General features: G+C 43.5%; 1 protein-coding gene across 13 annotated transcripts in view; it reads right to left on the bottom strand.

The window, feature by feature from the left end:
* ATXN1 (ataxin 1) overlaps window positions 1–22,890 on the bottom strand; it is a 405,775-nt gene that overhangs the window by 272,676 nt on the left and 110,209 nt on the right. The gene's annotated exons all lie outside the window — the stretch shown is intronic.

Here is a 22,890-nt window from a genome sequence, read left to right as displayed (position 1 = left end):
ATACATATTTTCTGGTACATGTGTACCAAAGACTTCCTTGGGAAGAGACTTAAAAGGAAAACTGCCTCATCACTATATATATATATATATACACATACATATACATATATATATATATACACACACACACACACCCATCTTCACTGGATAATGCTTAACTGTTTTCCTAAATGTTTGCACCAATTAACACTCCCACCAGAAGTAGATAAGTATGAAATGCCATTTTTCTAACTTAGACCAAAATATCCTCTTTGCCACAGGGGATTCCAGACCTCAAATAACTCAAGTGCCTGTTCCATCTACAGCCTCAGTCAATTCAAAACTGGTCTTTGAACAAATCTAGACTTAAGGAAATTTCAGTTCTGTTGAATTTCTGGCTCACTCATTACAGTCAACTTTGCAAGCAAACAATATCCCCACAGAAACAATAATAAATAATCACATATTGCTGATGCCAGGATGCAAAATGAAGATGTTTCAAGGAAAACAAACATGCTTACAAAAATATTTTGGTTATGTGAATTAATCTGAAGCAAACTAAGTGTCATCTAGATATTTGTCCCTAACCCTTTATTAAATAAAGTTGCCTTTATTCCATGGCATTTTTATAACTGGACTGACCAGATTTTTTTTTTTTTTTTAAAGTGTGCAATAAGAAAAAAAGTACTGAATTTACTCTCTTCAAAAATGTATCAGTTATGAATATACTAAAACTATAGAGTTGTATACTTTATAGGGATGCACTTATGGTATGTGGGTTCTATCTTAAAACTGTGGTTAAAAAGTATTTCAACTAAGCGAAATAAGCCAGTCACCAAAGGACGAATACTGTATGATTCCACATATATTAGATACCTAGAGCAGTCAGATTCATAGAGACAGAAAGTAGAACAGCAGTTGCCAGGGGTGGAGGGAGGTGCGAATGTGGAGTTATGGTTTAACGTGTACAGAATTTCCGTTTTGCAAAACGAAAAGAGTTCCAGAGATGGATGGTGGTGATGGTGCCACAACACTATGAATGCATTTAATGCCAATGAACCTTACACTCCACAACGGTTAAGATGGCAAATTTTATCTTGTGAGTATTTTACTACACATCAGAAGTGAAGTGGCTGTGTCAAAGTCAAGCAAAGATAGGAGTTCTTTTTGCATAAAGTCATAGGGATTGTGCACCATAGATTGGCGACTGCATTCCTTTCTTTAATTTTCATGAGCAATACCGAATTCCAGCGCACAAATGCTACAGCAGCATACACTGTGGGTGAGAAGAAGGTTTAAAAAAAATTGTGAGAGTCTAAAGTTACTGCTCACATTGCAACCTTGACATGACAATTTTGCAAAAAACAAGGGCTTAAATTTAACAGAATATGCCACGATTCAGAAAACGCTACTACCATATGCCCGAGGGGACTGAGTCACGCCTGCAGTTTAACTTTAACTCCTGAATTTTTTGACTTTCTGTATGTTTAAATTCTCATCACACCGCAGCTTCGACCTTTGTTTCTGTCACTGATCGTATAATGCCTCTCTTATCGTTTGACATAATCTCTACCATGCCATGCTTGTTTTTGAACAGCCCTGAGGTTCAGAGGACACCATGAGAAATGTTAAACAATAAAAACTGTCAACGATGACTGGAAATGGAAAAACAGCCCAGCCTTTTTTTGATGCCATCTTTATGCCTAGAACAACCTTCCCACTCTCACCCCCACATCCATCAAGTGAGCTGTATCTCTTCCTTCTTGCAAAGTTCACCTTAATTCACTTCTCTGGGATTCTATAATGAAGGCAGCTGTGATTACAGCAGAAGCGGAGAAGAGAATCCTATCCACCCCTGAGGGGGAAAGAAATGAGTGCTAATTTCTGTCCATAAGTCTAAAAGGGGTAAACTGCGCAGATGACATTTTTTTTTTCCTTGAGATGATTTTTTAAATTACATTTTTTATCGAAGTATAGTTGATATACGATCTTTCACGTATACAACAAAGTGATTCCGTTATATATCATATGCTATATATATTCTTTTTCAGATTTGTTTCCAATATAGGTTATTACAAGTTATTGACTACAGCTCCCTGTGCTAAACGTAGGTCCCTGTTGTTTATCGCTTTTATATATAGTAGCCTGTATCTGTCAACTCCAAATTCCAAATTTATCGCTCCCCACACTTTCCCCTTTGGTAACTATAAGTTTATTTTCTATATCTATTTCTCACAGATTACATTTTTAATGTGCATGCGTGTGTTCTAAGTAGCTTCTTCAGTCATGTTCAACTCTATGATGCTATGGACTGCAACCCACCAGGCTCCTCTGTCCACGAGATTCTCCAAGCAATAACACCAGAGTGGGTTGCCATGCCCTCCTCCAGGGCATCTGCCCAATGTGGAGATCAAACCCATGTCTCTTACATCTCCTGCATTGGCAGGTGGGTTCTTTACCACTAGCGCCACCTGGGAAGCCTTTTTAATGTATGGCTGGGCAATAACATATCTGTTTTTTTCCATCTTTGCTCTAAGAATCTTCCATGATCCCCAACAACCGGGCATTCTTGAGGGCCCTGAGGATTTAGGATGGCCTACCTGTCACTTACAAGGCACTGAGTCAAACAAACAGTGTGTGACTCACAGTGATCCTGCTCGGAAGCCCACAATCTTTCTGGGGAGGCAAGGCAGGCATCACATGCAGAGAGTTAGTAATAGTAGGCGATTTTTCAATTTACACACACTTATTCAGCAAATATTTACTGAAGACCTACTAAATGCCAGGCATCCCGCCAGACGTTTGGGACAAAAATATGACTAAGACGTGGGCCCAGGAGAGAGACAGATGGGGTTCAGTGTAGAACCGTTTTATCATGGAGCCATCAGAACACTAGTAGGTGGTAAAATTAGCAGCTTCCCTCTCTCCAAAAAAAAAAAAAAAGCACTGAGCACTTAAGTAATCCAGTTACTGACTGAGTGAGCATTCTGGCCATGAAAGAACATATTTGGAATGAACATAGTGATGCTGAAGCTTAAATACTCTGACCACCTGATGTGAAGAGCCGACTCATTGGAAAAGACCCTGATGCTGGGAAAGATTTGAGGGCAGGAGGAGAAGGGGGCGACAGAGGATGAGATGGTGAATGGCATCACTGACTCAATGGACATCAGTTTGAACAAACCGCGGGAGATGGTGAAGGACAGGGAAGCCTGGCATGCTGCAGTCCATGGGGTCGCAGAGAGTTGAACACAACCGAGTGATTGAAAAACAACAGGGATACCTTCTGAGGCTTTCCTCTTTAGAACCAGCATTTCAGGCACACAAATGCTCCAAATATCACTGAGAGGTAAATGACCAGCCACCCCTGATGCAAACTTGCCCCCATGGAAGGACAGGAACTCAGGTTGGCACATGGACTTCCTCTTTCATAACACTCTTCACAAATCCCGTTTTTCCTGTCTTCCCTGAAAGGTCCTAACCTCAAAGAAGGTAGAAAGCGAATCCTGTGTGCATTTTCCCTAGCAGCTAGCAGGATACATGACACAGAGTGAGCAATTAAAAACATTTATGAATTAGCTGGAGAAGGAAATGGCTACCCATTTCAATACTCTTGCCTGAAGAATCCCATGGACAGAGGAGCCTAGCGGGCTATATATAGTTCATGGGATCACAAAGAATCAGACTTAACTGAAGCAACTCAGCAACGCATACACGCTCAATAGTGTATAGTGTCATCTGTTTCATCTGCTTCTTGAACCACTGCATCAACATCACCCAACATCCAAGTCCAAGATCCTCTCCCAACAAATCTTCTAATTCAAAAGGGACAGACGCCACCACTCAGCTCCTCTGGACCACACGGCATCTGAGGAAGATCAATTACTGGGAGTAAGTTGAAGGAAGGTGAAGAAGAAATAAGAACAGGCTGATGAATGACTCTACATATTGGGTGATTTTAGCATATTCCAACCAGAAAAGAACTGATCATTCTGAGCAAAGACGTTAATGAGCCCTGCAAACAGAAATTACCACAACAGAACCATAGACATCTTAATTAATTCTTCTCCTCCGGCAGTATTAGCACTAATGATCACAAAGTCTCCAACAGCAGTACAAGCGAAGATACAGACATAATCACACACTCTTGGTACAACTTCAGTACAGACACACACACACAGGACTGTTCAACATCCGTTTTTCCAAAAACTGCCTAAACACACAGGTGGGAGCAGTCCTGTTCATACTGTATGATTCAAACCCCAGATACACTGTGGGTGGGTAATTTTGGGAGTTTGTTTGTTTTGTCTTCCAGCACTGAAGGCCCATCTGCCCCACCCTTTACTAAAGTCCATGAGACATCCTTGTGTTCTTATCAAAATCCTCCTTTCTCTGAAGCTGCCTCTAATGAGGCAATAAAAAGAGAACTAATTAGTAACACCAGCTTTCAAAAACAAACAGAAAAGCAGGACAAATTTCTTGAAAATAAAAACCCAATTTTTCAAAAGTTGATCAATGTTGCCTGCTTAGAACCTCTATAACCCTCTAGTGGAAAGAGGAATTTATTTTTTCAAGTCCTGACCACTTATTAGGTATTTTTAAGGTGACAATGAGAAAGCTTCCTGGGAGGGTGTCTGCCATGTTCTTCCTGTCCAATAAGCCATGTCCCTGTGGACAGAATCACAGACCTAGACTAGATCTTAGCACTCCTCTTGCTGGGGCAACTTCCTTCCAACTATGGGTGTTTCAGTTCAGTTCAGTTCAGTCGCTCAGTCATGTCTGACTCTTTGCAACCTCATGGACTGCAGCATGCCAGGCCTCTCTGTCCATTACCACCTCCCGGAGTTTACTCAAACTCATGTCCATTGAGTCAGTGATGCCATCCAACCAACTCATCCTCTGTCGTCCCCTTCTCCTCCTGCCTTCAATCTTTCCCAGCATCAGGGTCTTTTCCAATGAGTCAGTTCTTTGCATCAGGTAGCCAAAGTACTGAAGCTTCAGCTTCAACATCAGTCCTTCCAATGAATATTTAGGACTGATTTCCTTTAGGATGGACTGGTTGGATCTCCTTGCTATCCAAGGGACTCTCAAGAGTCTTCTCCAACACCACAGTTCAAAAGCATCAATTCTTCAGCGCTCAGCCTTCTTTACAGTCCAACTCTCGCATCCACACATGACTACTGGAAAAACCATAGCTTTGACTAGACGGACCTTCGTTGGCAAAGTACTGTCTCTGCTTTTTAATATGGTGTCTAGGTTGGTCAATAACTTTTCTTCCAAAGAGCAAGCATCTTTTAATTTCATGGCTGCAGTCACCATCTGCAGTGATTTTGGAGTCCAAAAAAATAAAGTCTGTCACTGTTTCCATTGTTTCCCCATCTATTTGCCATGAAGTGATGGGACCAGATGCCATGATCTTAGTTTTCTGAATGTTGAGTTTTAAGCCAACTTTTTCACTCTCCTCTTTCACTTTCATCAGGAGTCTCTGGGTGTTTCACCAGGTCTTTCTCACTCATTCATTCCTTCAATAAGCATTTGGGCCCCTCTGTATTTTGTGACTCGCTTGCTGAGGGTCAGAGCCAAACAGGAGAAAATCATACGCCACCAAGGGGAGTTCTCCCCAGGGAAGGACACAAGTCATTCTGTTGTTAAGTTAAAGTGATGAGGCTGACTTAAAGAATCAGTCTTATCACTTAACAATATACCTCATGTGTATGTGTATGTGCTCAGTTGTTAAGTCATAGCTGAGCAAAGACTCAGTGTCCAAGTATTTGTGATCCCATGGACTGTAGCCCACTAGGCTCCTCTGTCCATGGAATTTTCCAGACAAGAATACTGAAGTGGGTTGCCATTTCCTCCTCCAGGAGATCTTCCCAACCCAGAGATCGAACTCGCATCTCTTGCATCGCAGGCAGATTCTTTACCACTGAGCCACCAAGGAAGCCCATATCTCACATACAGATAAAGAAACCCAAGGGCCCAAGTGAGTACAGGACAGTGTGGGCCAAAGGTCCACACAAACATGTGCTGAAGTACTGAATAGCGTGACTCACAAGGGATTCATTAGAAAAAAAGCTGATAGAAGCAATCACTTCAATACATAAAGGTAGAGAGCCTCATTCTCCAAGCACCATGCTGACCAGAGCATTTTATGCTCATCTGTAAATCTGCACAGGAGAAAATAAGCAATGATCTTAGATCTTACCTCCTAAGCACTGACATTAAAATAATGCATTATTTAAAATGAGCTGCTTAGGTAGTAAACTAACATTCAAGGAGCTCATGAAATTAGGAACACTAGAATAGGAAGTAAGATAATGATACTTGTCAGAAGATATTAACAAGACAAGTCAATAAAGGGGTCTGTTCATAGAATGATTCTAAATACAAAATGGTCAGATTGATACTCAGAAGTATGGCTTTTAACAGAAATAACAATAGAGAGGTTTCATTATGTAAATGGCTTATATGTCCGCCCAAAGTGCATGAAGAGGTAATTTGCATCTTTGCTAATTTGCAGCTTTGTTGTCACAGAAATGTCAAGGATTTCTCTTGCTGACTTATGAGGGAGCCTTTCATTGGTATACCTTAGCCTTTAGTTAGCTAGCATTAGTTCAGTCATTTCTGACTCTTTGCAACCCCATCAGACTCCTCTCTCTATTGAATTCTCTAGGCAAGAACACTGGAGTGGGTAGCCATTCCCTTCTCCAGGGGAACTTCCCGACCCAGGGATCAAACCCACATCTCCTGCACTGAAGGCAGATTCCTCACTGTCTGAACCACCAGGGAAGCCCATTGCCTTTATGACAGCAAAAAAAAAAAAAAAAAAAAAGACCACTGTGCTCTCAGTTGCTCTTAGATAATAATATATGCTCCTGGATGATGATAATAACGTCTGTGCTGGACACTGCTCATTGCAGCAGAAGCTGTCATAGGAAGCGTGATTATTATCCCAGGTTCATTGCTGAGAGACGGAAGTGGCTTGCCCAGGGTCTCGTGGTCACTAACAAATGCAGGCTGGATTTGAATTCCCGTCTCACTCATGGACCCCCAAGCCCAGGCTTCTTTCCAGAGTGCCCTGAATATCCAATGGTGCAAACTCTGCAGGTATCATGACCAGAACGCTTCAGAAGTTATACAGAAAGATGGCTACACAAGGTCGATCCTGTGTGTGCATCTTGCTACTTGTCCCACTCGGTGGCACCCATATTTGCCACCTGAGACCCCTGGATAATTGGTGCCACACTCTGGTCAGCTCTAGAAATGATGCAAATCACACCGATCACATAGGGCTCACAAGTCCACATCTCACATCAGTCCAGAGCTAAATCATCTGTCTCACATCTCCTCTGGAGGTCTCGCTGGACTTTCCATCAATATCTTAACTGGATTTCCTCCTCACCACTCCTCAGTCAGACTCTTGGTTTCATGATCCACATTTCATAGGACCCTCCTCTCCTTAGTTCTCAATTATGATGACGATGATGATTAAAATCAGTGCTCTGAAATCCCAAGGTGATTGGCTGTAAACCTCTCTTCTTAGTCACAGACTTGCATTAGGAAGGTCAGTCAACAATAGTTTCGTTTCAGCTACCTTGACTTATTTTCCCTATCTATATGCTGAACAATTCTTCAGTTCTCCATCAAATAACTAAAACAAATGGAAACCCACTCCAGTATTCCTTCCTGGAGAATTCCATGGACAGAGGAGCCTGGTGGGCTCTATTATAGTCCATGGGGTTGCAGTCTGACATGACTGAGCACACAGGACATCAGAAGGAAAGAGGAAGAGAGGAGAAGCTCTAATGCTTGAAAGAAGAATGTGAGTTTAACTTCAGACTGCGCTGGTTTCGAGTCCTTATTCTGTATCTCAAGAGGCAGCTATTCATCTTATTCCCTAACCTTGGTCTTGTCAGTTCTCTCTAGCGGTAAAGAACTCGCCTGTCAATGCAGGAGACATAAGAGACATGGGTCCAAGCCCTGGACTGGGAAGATCCCCTGGAGGAGGGCATGGCAACCCACTCCAGTATTCTTGCCTGGAGAATTCCATGGGCAGAGGAGCCTGGTGGGCTGCAGTCCATGGGGTCACAAAGAGTTGGACACGACTGAAGCGACTGAGCGTGAGCATGATGAATGGTCTTCTATCATCTGTAAAACAAAAGCAGTAAGGCTCACCTCCTGGGGCGGGGCGGGGGTGGGGTTCAGGTTTAAATAGGTCATGCTCCCAGTGTGGTACTCAGCAAAGGATAAAGTTCCTTCCTCTTCTGTTTTCTTTGGTTGAAAAGGAATAAGTAAGTGTTGGCTGCTCAGTCGTGTCGGACTCTGTGCAACCCCATGGACTGTAGCCTGCCAGGCTCCTCCATCCATGGGATTTCCCAGGCAAGAATACTGGAGCGGGTTGCTGTTTCCTTCTCCAGGGGACCTTCCCCACCCAGGGATCAAACCCGGGTCTCCTGCACTGCAGGCAGATTCTTTACCATCGGAGCCTTTGACAAGGAGTAGATTTGCCTTATTCACTCAGCTCCCTTCACGGTCTCCCTTAAGGAACCCCCAGCCCCTGGCCTGCATCCTGCAGGCTGGAAGCCTCCTGGGACAGCGAGAGAGGGAGTGAGTGTCTCGTCACCCAGCGAGCGTGGCCGGCAAAACCTACTCCTCCGTCAACACTGCCACAGGCACACAGATGGCTGAGACAAGGACACGTGGAAAGGTAGAAGGTAAATGCTAGTTGACACTCTTATTTCCATGAGATTAGGGGGAAGGTAAATGCTAGTTGACACTCTTATTTCCATGAGATTAGGGGGAAGACACTGAGTCTTTGCTCTCTTGAATGTCTTCTGAGCTGAATTCCTACAGGCAAGATTTTTGTCAATGACCCAGAACCGCTTAAGCTTCCAAGAAGCCAAGCAACAAAACACCGCCAGAGCAGATAACAAAACCCGGGTAGCGGGGGTGGAGGAGGCAGTATGGGTCCCATTCACAGGGCTCCAAAAGGCAAGAGGGGCTTCCAGGAAAACAAAAACCAAGAGTTACCATGTCAGCACTCCAGCTTCACAAACACCAGCCTCAACAGCAACCAGAAAATGTGAAGCTGCTAGACAATCTGGAGTTTAAAGGAAAAGCATCTTTTTAAAAAATGGAAAATAGGTGAGAACTGCCAATACATGCTGCTGCTGCTGCTAAGTCACTTCAGTCGTGTCCGACTCTGTGCGACCCCATAGACGGCAGCCCACCAGGCTCCCCCGTCCCTGGGATTCTCCAGGCAAGAACACTGGAGTGGGTTGCCATTTCCTTCTCCAATGCATGGAAGTGAAAAGTGAAAGTGAAGTTGTTCAGTCGTGTCCGCTCTTCGCGACCCCATGGACTGCAGCCTACCAGGCTCCTCTGTCCATGGGAGTTTCCAGGCAAGAGTAGTGGAATGGGGTGCCATTGCCTTCTCCGGCCAATACCTAGGGCACTCATTTTTAGAATATCTTCCCAGGTGGCGCTAGTGGTAAAGAATCCGCCTGCCAATGCAGGACACCTGGGTTCGATCCCTGGGTCAAGAAGATCCCCTGGAGGAGGGCATGACAACCCACTCCAGTATTCCTGCCTGGAGAATCCCATGGACAGAGGAGCCTGGCAGTCCAAGGGGTTGCAAAGAGTCAGATACGGTTGAAGCTATTTAGCAAGCACGCACATTGATACTGAATTTCTTATTAAATGTTTTCGTTATGAAGACACACTTAAAAAGAGGCATAGATAGCTCGCTAACCCGGCCACTTCATAAGATTTTCTTGTTTGATAGATTTAAGAGATTGAAGGCACAGCCATAAATCTTTTCCAAACAAGGAGGATTATAAGTAAAGTAATTAGTTCATTAATTAATTAGACAAACCAGCCATTGACAAGCCTGGGGAAATTCCTCCCACTGCTTTTTTTTTTTTTCTTTTTCCAGTTTAGGAGGGAAAAACCTGGGAAACAAACATGACCTATTGTAGCTACAGTTCCTCTTTTTATTTTTTTTCCCCAAGCACCCACAAATCCGGGTCACCCGTTTGCTTCCAGGTCTTGCCCAAGTTTAAATCTCTTACCCGATGCCGACCATCCGGAGCCCTCAAGGGGCTGCCACTGTGTCCTGTGTTTGCCCACAGATGCAGCTACACATCTCACACCCAGAGGCACCTGCCTGACCAGAATGTGTCACGGTGGCTGCCAGGGCAAGACAGATATGTCGGAAAAAGCAAATATCTCCGGCTGTCCAGGAGGGGCTGGAGCAAGGATCCCGAACAGCTCCAAGTGATTACAGACCTAAGACTCGAAGCTAATTAATGGAAACTGAAGGGAAGATGGTGACAGCTCAAAGCCACAGTGTGAAGCTCATGTCATCTGGTGGAGAGAACCCAAGGAGAAATCTCCTAAGGGCAGGCACATTAAGGCTTGCACTTGATTTGCCTTGCAGACCTAACACATTTCTGTTGGAAACATGTCTTTACACCCTGGAGAGACTTCATAAGGTGCTGACCTGCTACTAATTCCGGCAGTGCCTGCACCGCAGCCCACAAAGTAACTCTTCGCTCACTGAATTCAAATCACCCAGCTGTCGGCATAGGGACGGAGGCCCTTCACTCCAACTAAACAAACCTATTTGTTGTCCAGCTTCTGGATCTCCGATCCTCACAAGAAGTCATCTCCAGCATCAAATGCCCCTTTGTCTTCCACATGACACCATCAGGACTCTTTCCTCCTATAAAACACAGTTTAAACCACCCTCTCCCTTAATCCCATCTAAACGAACCCTCTCTCACATCCACACAAGCAATAGACTTAGCTCTTACTTCCCACTGACATAAGATGTTTCTATAGCGAAAACATTAATCCAGGGACTTCCCTGGTGTTCCACTGGTTAAGAACCCACTTGCCAATGCAGGGGACATGGGTTTGGTGCCTAGTCCAGGAACTAAGATACCACATGCTGCCAGGCAGCTAAGCCCACATGCCACAACTACTGAGACTGTGTGTTCTAGAGCCCACGCTCTGCCACAAGAGAAGTCACTGCAATGAGAAGTGTGCACACCGCAACTAGAGTAGCCCCTACTTGCCACAACTAGGGAGAGACTGTGCCCAGCCATGAAGAGCCAGCACAGCCAGAACAAATCAATAACTAAAATTACAAACACAAGCAAAAAGACACAGTCATCCAACTCATGCTTAATGTATAACTTCGGGCAATTGACTTCTTTACCCAGCCTTAGTTTCTTCATCAGTAGAAGGCAGATAACAGCAATACCTATATCAGAGAGCCATGTGACAATGAAACATTTATTTTTAATGCGTGTATATATGCAGACATACACACTTAGAGCATGCAAAGTGCTTAGCACAGTACTTTGGGTACATGGTAAGCACTCAGAAAGTGTCTATGCTTTCAGTAGCATGACTGTTATTACGGTTACTCCATCACTCGTGCTCACATTTGCATTGGTCTCCACCCCTTGATTACTAAACTCTTGAGAAAAGGAGCTATTCTTACACACAGCCCAGAAAATGAGGACGTGACAGGAGTTCAGTACGTGTTAACTGAACAACTAAGCAGCAGCTTGGCAAGGATTCAGGTATTTCAGACTCAACCTACACTGCTGATTACAAAAGCTCATTCCCATGTGTGAGTTTGGGCAAAAACAAGTACAATAGTATCTATTTAAGGAGGACAGTGGCAACATAAATAAATACTCCTGAATCTTCAGGGAAATGAATTGTAAGAAGGATTTGGAATAAGAAGAAAGGTCTACTAGGGCCCCCAGACATCTCCAGAAGCATCCTGAAGATAAAGACTGAAGAAAAAGTGAGAAGGTGGCATGGAAGCCAGCCCAGCCCTGAGCACAGAGACAAAGCTCAGCCTCTTGTGCAGGGGGAAGGGCAAGGAGCACCTCCTGTGCAAGAGAAATACAGTTCCCTGAAAGGTGTTTTCCAGGTGTGAGTAAGGTACCCCAGGTCTCAACCCTAACTCCAGCAGTGCTCAGTTCTCCTGCCCCTGGAGAGAGACATCCACCTGAATTTACACGGAGAGTATTTCCACCCCGTGTTCTAGACCACCCTCTCCATTTCTGCCTGCCTGCCACCTGCTTCGCTTCCACCTGCTTCACAGAGACTTCCTCTGCGAAGTCTCTTGTCTCTCTTAACCTTCAGATACAGACTGTCCCAGGCCAAGGCAACCTCCCCGAACTATCCAGGCTCCTACTGACCTCCCCTCTATAGAGGAGGAGATTGTTCTGCAGAGGTTAGTCGTTTTCCAAAGGTCACAAAAGCAGGGGCAAGAACTGAGCAAGAATCAAGACCTGGACTGTGTGACCAGTCCCCTCCTCCCAAAGCAACCTAGTTTCCAACTCTGCAGCACCCTGCCTGCTTGCTGCTTCCACTCCCAGCCCTTCCCAGACTTAGAGATTGCTAAGTCATGAAGATAAGCTGTGTTATCAATCAGGCCACTGAAACAGGCATCCTTGCTCTGGGAGGACTAAATGTATTTGGCTGTTTCTACTCCGTGGTCCCCCTGCTCTGCATCACACATAGGGACCTCCTTCCCATACCAACTGCTGTTCACACATAGTAGTCCAGGACATCACATCTCCCTAAGATTTCTGACTAATAAGCAAGTTAAATGGTTAATCAATAATGTCATGAACTGATTTAAAACTTCTTTTACAGAAAGATTTGGATTGGCCAAAAAGTTCATTTGGGTTTCTCCATTAAAAAAATCCAAACAAATTTTTTGGCCAACACAATATTTAATTCTTTTTTTTTTTAATAGGTTATATTTTGCTGGGGTCTTTTTCTCTCAGGCCATCACAATGCTAGTTCAGCAGGAAATGTCATACTTTGAATGCCAGAGGCATTAAAAAAATAATCTAAACTAAATTAGCTTTTTTACTCCTAACAACAGACTGGGAACAATAAAAGAACTCAAAGAAAGAAACGAATTTAGCACACTAGAAATCAACAGCTGCTTCTCAAATCAAAGTTACCTGGAGCAAGAAACTGCTTAGCAGGGAGAATAATTTACCTTCAACTAACCATGTCAAGCTAGGAAAAAAAAAAAAAAAAAAACATTTTGCAAAATAGCCATTAAATTAATTTTTCTTTAGGTGGCATGGGGAAAAGAGAAGAAGGTATATAGTTCAGTTTTACTAAACTCCTAAGAAACTCTGATATACTGTACATACTCCAGGCAAATGGCAAGCTGAGGGGAGGGAGATTCCCAGGAATATGTGAATCATAACTGTTAGTCATCCGTTTGGGAAACTCAGGAACAGTTCCTATCAGTTAAATGCATTATTATTTGCTTAGTGGCCAAGACATAAATTTCCTTGGAAACAACTGGTGAAGACACTACAGACTATACCCAGCCTCTTCACTGTCCTACGATGTGGCCTGGCAGATTCAGGGTAATTTCATATACTAGTGTGAAGGAGAAATGAATATATTTAATTAATATACACATAGGCACATGCATGCACACAGAACTTTGGGCTTCCCAGGTGGATCACCGGTAAAGGATCCACCTGCTAATTCAGATGTGGGTTTGATCTTCCTGGGGTGGGAAGATCCCCTGTAGGAGGAAATGGCAACCAACTCCAGTATTCTTGTCTGGAAAGTTCCATGGACAGAGGAGCCTGGCGGGCTACAGTTTATGGGGTCACAAAGAGTTGGATACAACTGATCACATGCACACAGATAGGCACGTGTATACATATTCCTAATCAAGAGGTGGATCCAGTGTTTGGGGTCTGAAGCTGATAAAGTTAGATAAGGGATGGAGGGGTGAATAGGGACAGGAGTGGGTCTTTAAACAAAGAGTTCACAAAGTTATCTGCATAAAATTCGATACTGGGCCTTAGAAGGGGTCTGTACAAGTGAGACGCTTTCAAGTTGAAGTGGTATTAGCTTGCAGACAACTGTGCCTGGTCCATAACACACTCACATGTATTCGAGCAACTCAGGGTGGGGGACGCCTGTCAGAGGCCAAGTTCTACACAGTTCATTACAGTCCTCTTCAGCATCAAGTGTATCGTAAATACTTTAGCACACATTTTTGCTGAGTTCAGGTGGCCACGGGAGAAATGTTTACACAGTGTGTTTTAGACAAGCTGCTAAGTGAATTCCAGTATGCAGCTTTACTACCGTGGCAGGAAAACCTGCCGTCCACAGTAGTGAATTAGGCAGCCATGCCTACTGTCTGGAAACTCACCTAAAGGTACCTAAGAGAGTATCTTGGACCAGAGTCACCATGTAGCTAAACACAGTGGTTACAATTAAATGTGGACGACGTGCGTTGGAACGGTGCCCCTGAAATCAACGAGCTTAGGTTGGGGCTCAGGCGAAGCTGGGGAAACGACCATTTGCAACACACGGTTTTCCGCCTCCGCCCCACACTGGGAACCCAGGGCAGGGAGAGTCTTCTATTATAGCCTCTTAGTTATGGCCGGAGAAAATGAGAAGAGAGAAAAACTCTGAGCGCCTCAGCATGAAATCAATCCATAGAGCTCTTTTTCACCATAAGAAAAACATGTACCCTGAAAGAAGATTCGAGAATCACAGGCTTCTGGGATTTGAGGCAAATGTCCACCTTAGGCCAGCAGAAGGTCATTCCTGTTCCATTAACTTTCAGGAAGTAGATTAGCCCCTTCCGGGCTTTCTTTGTTCAGGCTCTCGGAGCTCCAGGGTGCCAGTGGAGAGTCGCTTAGATCAGCAGCGGCGGCTAGAATAGAAATCTGAAAATAACACGATCGCTCCGCCACGCCAACTCACTACTTTTAATTGTGGCTCATTAAAGATGTAAATAGAAGAAGAATTATGTTCACCTTTACTACAATCTCATTGCTGCAGTAAAATGACACTGCTTCTGCTTCTGTGCAAAAAGGAATACTTCTACTTTGCGTAATTATCACTGCAAGTGGAAGGCAATGATTCACCAATTTTCCAACAGCAGCATGATTCACATGTTTCTGCCTGTTGTTGGACAGAGGCAGGTAGACAGAATGATTCATTTAAAAATCGCCCAAAAGAAGAAGAAAAGGCACGTCCGTCAAAAGATGGAATCTAAAAAATTCTGAACCCTTCTTAGTAGGTAGCACAGAAATGCAAGCCTGCTTGAGGAAATTCTGCAAAGAATTTAAGCCAAAAAGGGGCTAAAACCAAAGTGAGAAAGAATGGAGAGGGAACGTGAAACTAACTACCCAACAGGAATTGAATTTTGTCTTAGAAAAGTTCTTTTCTTCAGTTACTAATGAGAAAAACAATTTCCCGAATCTTCTTTTACCCATATTCTCACAGGACCTATTTGTGAAATTAGAATGAAAATTATATCTTTTGGATGATTATTGATACAATATAAGATTGAAAACAAATACACAAGAAAAGTATGCTTGAAACATCGTGTTAAAAATTAAACTAAGGGCCAGACACAAAAGGACAAATATTATACGATTCCAGGTAGATGTGGTACCCAAAGTCGGCCAACTCATAGAGGTGGAAGTAGAGCAGAGGGCACTAGGAGCTGGGAGAGGAAGGAAGAGGGAGTTCACGCTTAATAGGTACCGACTTTCTGTTTGGGGATGAAAGAGCTCTGGAAATGAACAGTGCCGATGGCTGCACAATATTGTGAATGCACTTAATACCACTGAGTCGTTACACTTAAAATTGGTTAAAGTGGCCAATTTTGTGTTATATATACTTCCTGCAATTAAATGTATATATGTGTGTGTGCTAAGTTGCCTCAGTTGTGTCTAACTCTGTGCAACCCTACGGACTGTAGCCAGGCTCCTCTGTCCACAGGATTCTGCAGGCATGAATACTGGAACGGGCTGCCATGCCCTCCTCCAGGGATCTTCCCAACCCAGGGATCAAACCCACCTCTCTTACCTCTCTCTTGCATGGCAGGTGGGTTCTTTACCACTGGCGCCACCTGGGAAGCCCCATATATATATATATATATATATATATATATATATATATATATATATATTATAATAATATATATATATAGTATATTTAAACATAAAACTCAGGACACACGCTGGATTTATGGCTGGGTTCCCAGGAGACAGTGCTGTTGCTTCCCTGACTCTCTCAAGTGGATGAGGGCAGGACAGGCAAGGGAAGGGATGAGGCCAGTGTGGATGCTCACCAGGAAATGGAGAAACACCCACTCCTGCAAAGCGGGGGACAGCTGCAGCTGAGCTAAGCCTCTGAACATCGGCACCAGCATGGGAGCCAAGCATTCAGAAGTCCTGATTTAAATGCATTAAGCGGATCTGATCTTTTTGCAGGCTCTTACTCAATTTCATAGAGCAGATAAGCACTCCAAAATTTGTCAAGTTAATAAATACAGATTTGGGTTGAATTTGCACAGGTATGCGTCCGTAGGTTCACTGGCCACGACCTTTGATGGTCGGAACTGAACTTCCCCTTTCAGTAAATGTCACTCCAAATTTCAGACGGCATTTGGAAGCAAACGCCGCTCTGTGCCCATTACCAAGTGTTTCTTAGTATCATGAGTTTGGTTTCAAACAGGCAGAAGAAGCAAAGCATTTAGCGTTCCTGCAATGTACTCACTCCCAAACTCTGTTTTACTATGAAGAGCAAGTTCCGTCGACATGACCGCCCAACACAGGGAACAAGGCCCTTACACAAGTGGCTAATTTGATGACCTCCCAGTATCATTGAAAAGGGATGCTGGTCCTGAAGACAGTTGAAAATAATCCCTTTCTCATCAACTCCAACCAAGTAGATTAGGTCCTTGGAGGGCTCTAATTTCTCTGAAAGCAGCAGAGTGCAAGCCAAGTGCCCTTAAACCAGTGGAAGAAACCACCCGAGTGGAGATTGGAAATCAGAAGTGTTTGAAAGAGGTAGGGGGTGATGGCAGGGTACAGGCAGGGGGTCGGGGAGAGACCAGGGTTGGAATCCTAGCTTTATTCCTACAAGCCCATGTGATACCCTTCAACACCAATAACCTCATCCTTTATAATAACATATAATTTGAATGGAAAAGTTACACCCATTGTCCTTCAATTTTGTGTGTGTGCCTGTGAGGATCAGATGAGATGAAATAGGCACAGACACAAAGAAATCAATGTATAAAGTATTCCTAAATTAATTTTCTCCTTAAGGGGAAAAATGTACAAAATGTGTCTCCCAGGTTTTCTGAGGAAGCTTTTAAAAGAGACTCTACCAGTATTTATGGAATATCCACCATTTTAAAGGGTTACTACTATTGCTCACAAGCAACACAGGGGGTGTAAGACATGTCTTTAATTTCGAGAAACTTCCAGTCTGACAGCAGATAAGTAAATCTTGGCTAAGTCTGATCACAACCCTCTCCCATCCCCAAACCTTCAGTGGCTCTCCACCACTTCAGAAAATATTCTGACCTTAATATGAGAGTAATTCAATTGTTCATCTGTAAAATGGGGATACCTACGTTGCAGGGAATTGCAATCAGAGCTAATTTATGTAAAGCACCAATGGCACAGGCTGGTGTAAGGTGGCTATTCAATTAGTAATTCACATTAATTAGTATCATCATCATCATTATTAAATCAGCCTCTTTCCTCCTAAGCTCTCATTATTGCACCTCACATACCTTACCCTGGACCCAAAACAGTCCCTGGGGTTCCTCTGGCACACAAGGCCCATCCCTTCTCACCTCTGCCATCTGGGATCCTAGCTCGCGTCCATGTCGGGCTCAGAACACCTCCTCCACCCCCAGCAAGGAGACCAAGTCTGTCACTTCTCTGTTTTCTCCCAGCATTTCCTCACCTTCCCTAACTGAACTCACTCATAGTTTCCCCTTCCGTAACTAATCATAAATTCATAAACTCAGTTTGAAGGAAGGCAAAGGTTGGAAAAGTTTGATTACCAAATGAGGACCAGTCCAACTGAATACCATTGACAGTAACATGATGACATTGTTTAGTCACTAAGTCATCTCCAACTCTTTGTGACCCCATGGGCTGTAGCCCTCCAGGCCACTCTGTCCATGGAATTCTCCAGGCAAGAAGACTGAAGAGGGTTGCCATTTCCTTCTCCAGGAGATCGTCCCCACCCAGGGCTTGATCCCACATCTCCTGCATTGGCAGGCAGATTCTGCACCACTGAACCACCAGGAAAGCCCGACATGATAATAACAGCTAACATTTTGTTACAGCTTTAACTTTTCATTTCATTCTCACAACTCTGATAGATGCTGTGTAATTTCTCCTAGTCCATGGATGGATGAACCAAGACCCAAAGAGGTTAAGGAACTTGCTGAACATGACACAGCTGGTTAGGGGCAGATTTGTATTCAGACTCGGGCAGTCTGTCTCAAGAACCTCTGCTTTTACGCTGCGTGACATTGTTTTCCAACAGCATTATAGCAATTTATTATGTCCTATTTTAAAAAACCTCTAAGGACTGTAATCAGTTCTCTCAGGGCTGGGTTTTAAAACTTTAGATCCATCAAGGTGTCCTGTTCTGCATTGAGATCCTTAAGGTCTCAGGAACGGACTTCCTAATTGGGCCACTCTAGCTTGCAGACTCCTCCGCCTGCACTCACCAACACTAAACCACCTCAGGGAACTAGAGCCACAGGATCAGCCCATGGACCCACACACGTGGTCTGCAGAGGGCAGTTCAAGATAAGCACCTACTTGAACCCCGAGGAGCACCCAGAGCTGTGATGAAACGCACAGTTGTCTATTGCCTGCTGGAGTTTCTCTCACGAGGTAGGATGCCTTCGAGTACCGGCTCTCACAAAAGGACAATTCGACAGCCAGCACCTCCTACTAAATGAGCTGGAGCAGTCACTGGGCAAGGCCGCAGCCCTGTCGCCAAGTGCACCAGAGAATAACTAACACTGTGCATTCATCCACCTAAGCCCTGGTCTGTTTCTTAACGCATCTTCCAGAGAGCCGAAGGGTCTGGCTTTCACGTGAACGCGATGCTCAGGACAGGAAAAGAAGAAAATTCAGCAAAGGTTTCTTCACTGTGGCAAGCAAAGATCAACTCACATGCAAGGCTGAGAAGTGATGTGGTGTTTAACGCATCTCATCAGTAGTCAATGTTGTTGACTGGCCAATTTCTTAAAATCTGCTCGTCTAACACTGGCTCAACTTTTGGCATCAATTTTATACACAAGAAAACGGAAAGCTGGGTAAGAATAGCATGCAAAGAAAAAAAAAAACAACTGGCAAATCTCAATCTTGCTGAAGAACTCGTTAATTCTAATAGTTTGTCTATAGATCCTCTTGGACTTTTATGTAGACAGCTATATCACTTATTCAATATTAATAAAAATATTTTGGTTCCTTTAAAAAAAAAAAACCTGGCAAACCTCAAATTGAAATTCTCTATTCCCAGCTTACTGACTGTAACTAAAACATTAATAGGAAAAATTATATGTTATAAAATAATATACAGTATTAAACATTCTTACCCTGATAATAAAATATTCTTTAAAAAGATATGTAACATGCCTCACACATTCATCTCCAACAAATCCCATTCTGAACTCCTTGCAAACAAGTGCCAATGATGATGTTTTTAGTGGCATTTTTAACACGTGACACTAAAAAAACCATTCTACTCCCCCATTTGAAAAAGAAATTTTGAGGATGCCAAATTAATTTTGAAGATGACTTTTCATTCCATTTAAGCCAAGATATTTTTTCTCCTTTGATATTTTAACCAAATAGAATTCTTAGAAATGAAAAAATAGTAACAAGTATATTTCCAGAGCAGAATAGCCTTTCAGAATTGAAAATGTTACATCAATGCTTTCCTGCTATCCACTCTTGGCTTTTTAAATTCCCTTAGGAAAAAATACCACCTATTCATAGTACATTTCCAGCACTGGATGTGTTATTTCTTTGGATTTATGATTTGGCTGATATGATTTTTCATGACATAATACAGTTTTTTTTTAAAAAAAGCAATTTCTAGTAACTTCACAGATATGGCTACTGAGAAGCTGACATGATCCTCCCTGATGTTAGAATTTTCAAATACCAAAGATCCACCCTATTTCTTTAGTGAAAATGGTCTGATGCTGAAACCAACAACTTTTGTAAAAATTATTTAACCAAAACATTTCCTTTATATCATTTCTATAACAAGGTAATTAGCACTGAGCTTATCTGAAAAATGTTACATCTCACCTGAAGGATTACTTGTATATTCATAAATGAATTCTTTCTTTTCTTCTCACCTTCCATAAAGATGCACTGAGCTAAATTATGTGGCAGAATGGGCTTAATACTTGGAATACAAGGTTTAAAATAAACCAATCTTTACCGTCATGAGCCACCCACAGAGATAACTATGTAAACAAAGAATCGCAGTACATGGAGCAGGAAAGGGGGACATTTCTATTTGGCCTCAATGAAAGAGGAGTCCACTGGGCAGAGAAACAGAATTTCACGCAGAAGAATCAACGTGAAGAAAGGCATGATTATTAAAATACACAGTATGTTCAGAGTAGAGAGAAGTGTGTGGAGAGATGCGAGGGGTGGCAGATGAGGTTTAAACACTGAGCTGATAATGAGTTCCTGCTGCTGCTGCTGCTCCTAAGTCGCTTCGGTTGTGTCCGACTCTGTGCGACCCCATAGACGGCAGCCCACCAGGTTCCGCCGTCCCTGGGATTCTCCAGGCAAGAACACTGAAATGGGTTGCCATGTCCTTCTCCAATGCATGAAAATGAAAAGTGAAAGTAAAGTCGCTCCTAGGGGGTCTCAAATATCATGTGATGAAATTCACATTATCTCATAGGGAAGAAAAAGCTAATGAAAATGCTTTAAATTTTTCCTTTCATTTCATCCTATTCATTCATTACTATGAAAAATACCAAGAGAGCTATTTTTAAAGAAAGAAGTACCGATCACTCTCACACTGCAAACATCTTTCCTGTTTGCTTTATTCACTTCTAGTCTTTGCTGACAGGCACCCATTCCCATCATGACTTTGTGACCAATATGCGTATGCAATTTTGAATTACAAATTTTACGCTTAACATTGTATTAGAAACAGTCTTCTGTAATTCCACACACTGTCAAGGGTTTTCAGGAATAATTCAATCCGATCCTTTTCTTTAAGACAGTAATGCTCAAAATAGTCGGACGAATGGAATACAGAAAGGAAAGACTGGAGGCAAGAATACTCTTTCGGGGCTTCCCTGGGGGTCCAGTGGTTAAGAATCCGCCTTGTCATGCAAGGGACATCGGTTTAATCCCTGGTCCAGGAAGATCCCACATGCTATGGAGAGACTAGGCCCACCCACCCCAACTACTGAGTCCACATGCTACAACTATCAAAGCCTGAGTGCCTAGAGCCTGTGCTGCAACACAAGAAAAGCCACTGCGATGAGAAGCCCATGCACGGCAGCTAGAGAGCAGCCCCTGCTCACAGCAACCGGAGAAAGTCCACGCACAGCAACAAAGACCCAGCACAGCTAAAAAGTAAAATAAACCTTAAAAAAAAAAAAAGGCAGAATACTCTTTGGAAGTGGCTGCCCTGGTCCAGGCAAGTGATGCTAACAGCCTGAAAGAGAACTTAGGTGAGGAAAGGAGAAGAGTGGCTAGTCTGTAATCTATTTAAGAGGCGAAACTACAGCATGTGGTCAAGAGATGATATACAGGAAGGGGAGGAGGTGACCAGCCTCAGTGACTAGCTGGTTGGTGACCTTTTTTCTCTAAACAAGGAACCCATAAAGGGAGACAGGAGAGTGACAGGTACAGGTTTAGACTCAAGGTGAAGACACCTTTGGAATATTCAAATCAGAGCCATCTGGGGGGAAGTTGGAAGTCAGTGACCTTAAACTCTGCGGAGAAAGGGGAACAATGTTAGTCATTTGAGCGGGGCTGATAATGATGCCACGAAGCGGTGAAGCCTTCAGGGCGCGCGCGTGCAGGAACCAACATGGGTGAGTTTCAGTTTTCACTCCGACAGTGTGCAAACGTGGCCGTTTAATTCTAACTTCTTTTGAGGCAGAGCAAACACCTCCCTTCAAAGCTCTCAAACTGTCACCAAGGAAGGGTACCTTCCAAGGCAGTCAACGTGGGCTTTGATGACGCCTTTTACAAGACAATTCACTGCGTTTCCTGAACTGGTGTGGTTTCACTCACAGTTAGACCAAACCACACAGCTGCTCTGAAGGGCTGATGTAATTATTAGTGATGGTATCAGGAGAAGAGCGAGTTGTAACACATCTCATCGAAGGCATGCCTGGTGCCGCTTTACCGCCCAGCGGCTCAGGGACGCAGAGGGTAACTAACTCCTCTGAACTAGAACATATTCTGAGAGCTTTCCAACCGTGGTTTTCAAGGAGGGTGCTGAGCTTGCTCTTTTCTCCCATCTGCCTTCCAGAAGCAGGGCCCAGGGGTTAGGTGGCCATTCGGAAACCCTGCAGTTCTCAAGGCTGCCTCGTGCTAAACAGCACAAGTGACATAGTTTCTAAAGAGACATACACTCTTTTAAAAGCAGTTTTTCTCTTTTCCAACTGTGGACAGCTACTTGAAAGGAAATATTCCAGGCACCGCTAAAGACCTCCCAAACAGCAAAGCCAGCACCTGGTATTTCGCAAAAATCACACACTTTATCATTTCTTTAATTTTCTCCCTGGTTATCACTTAAAGCCTTTAACAAAGGCTCGAAGATGCTTATATCAGTAACTTATATCTGGAAGAGGTCACACAGAGGAAAATCGAGTCAGGTCTCCACAAAGCATATATTAAAAAGCCTCTTTTGCCCTTAACACTGCTTTGGAAACCCATGCATTTCTTTCCTTCCCTTAACTGAGAATCTGAGAAAAAGCCCCATCCACGCTGGTCGACTCTCTGCTTACCAAACCCCCAGCAGCTGAGGTTAGGTGGAGACCCAGAAGAAGATGCTTTCCTGTCCCCAGCC

This window comes from Dama dama, chromosome 7, assembly GCF_033118175.1.
Source record: "Dama dama isolate Ldn47 chromosome 7, ASM3311817v1, whole genome shotgun sequence".
NCBI lineage: Eukaryota > Metazoa > Chordata > Mammalia > Artiodactyla > Cervidae > Dama > Dama dama.
Note: the sequence above shows the minus strand (reverse complement) of the source record. Positions and strands in the feature narration are given on the sequence as shown.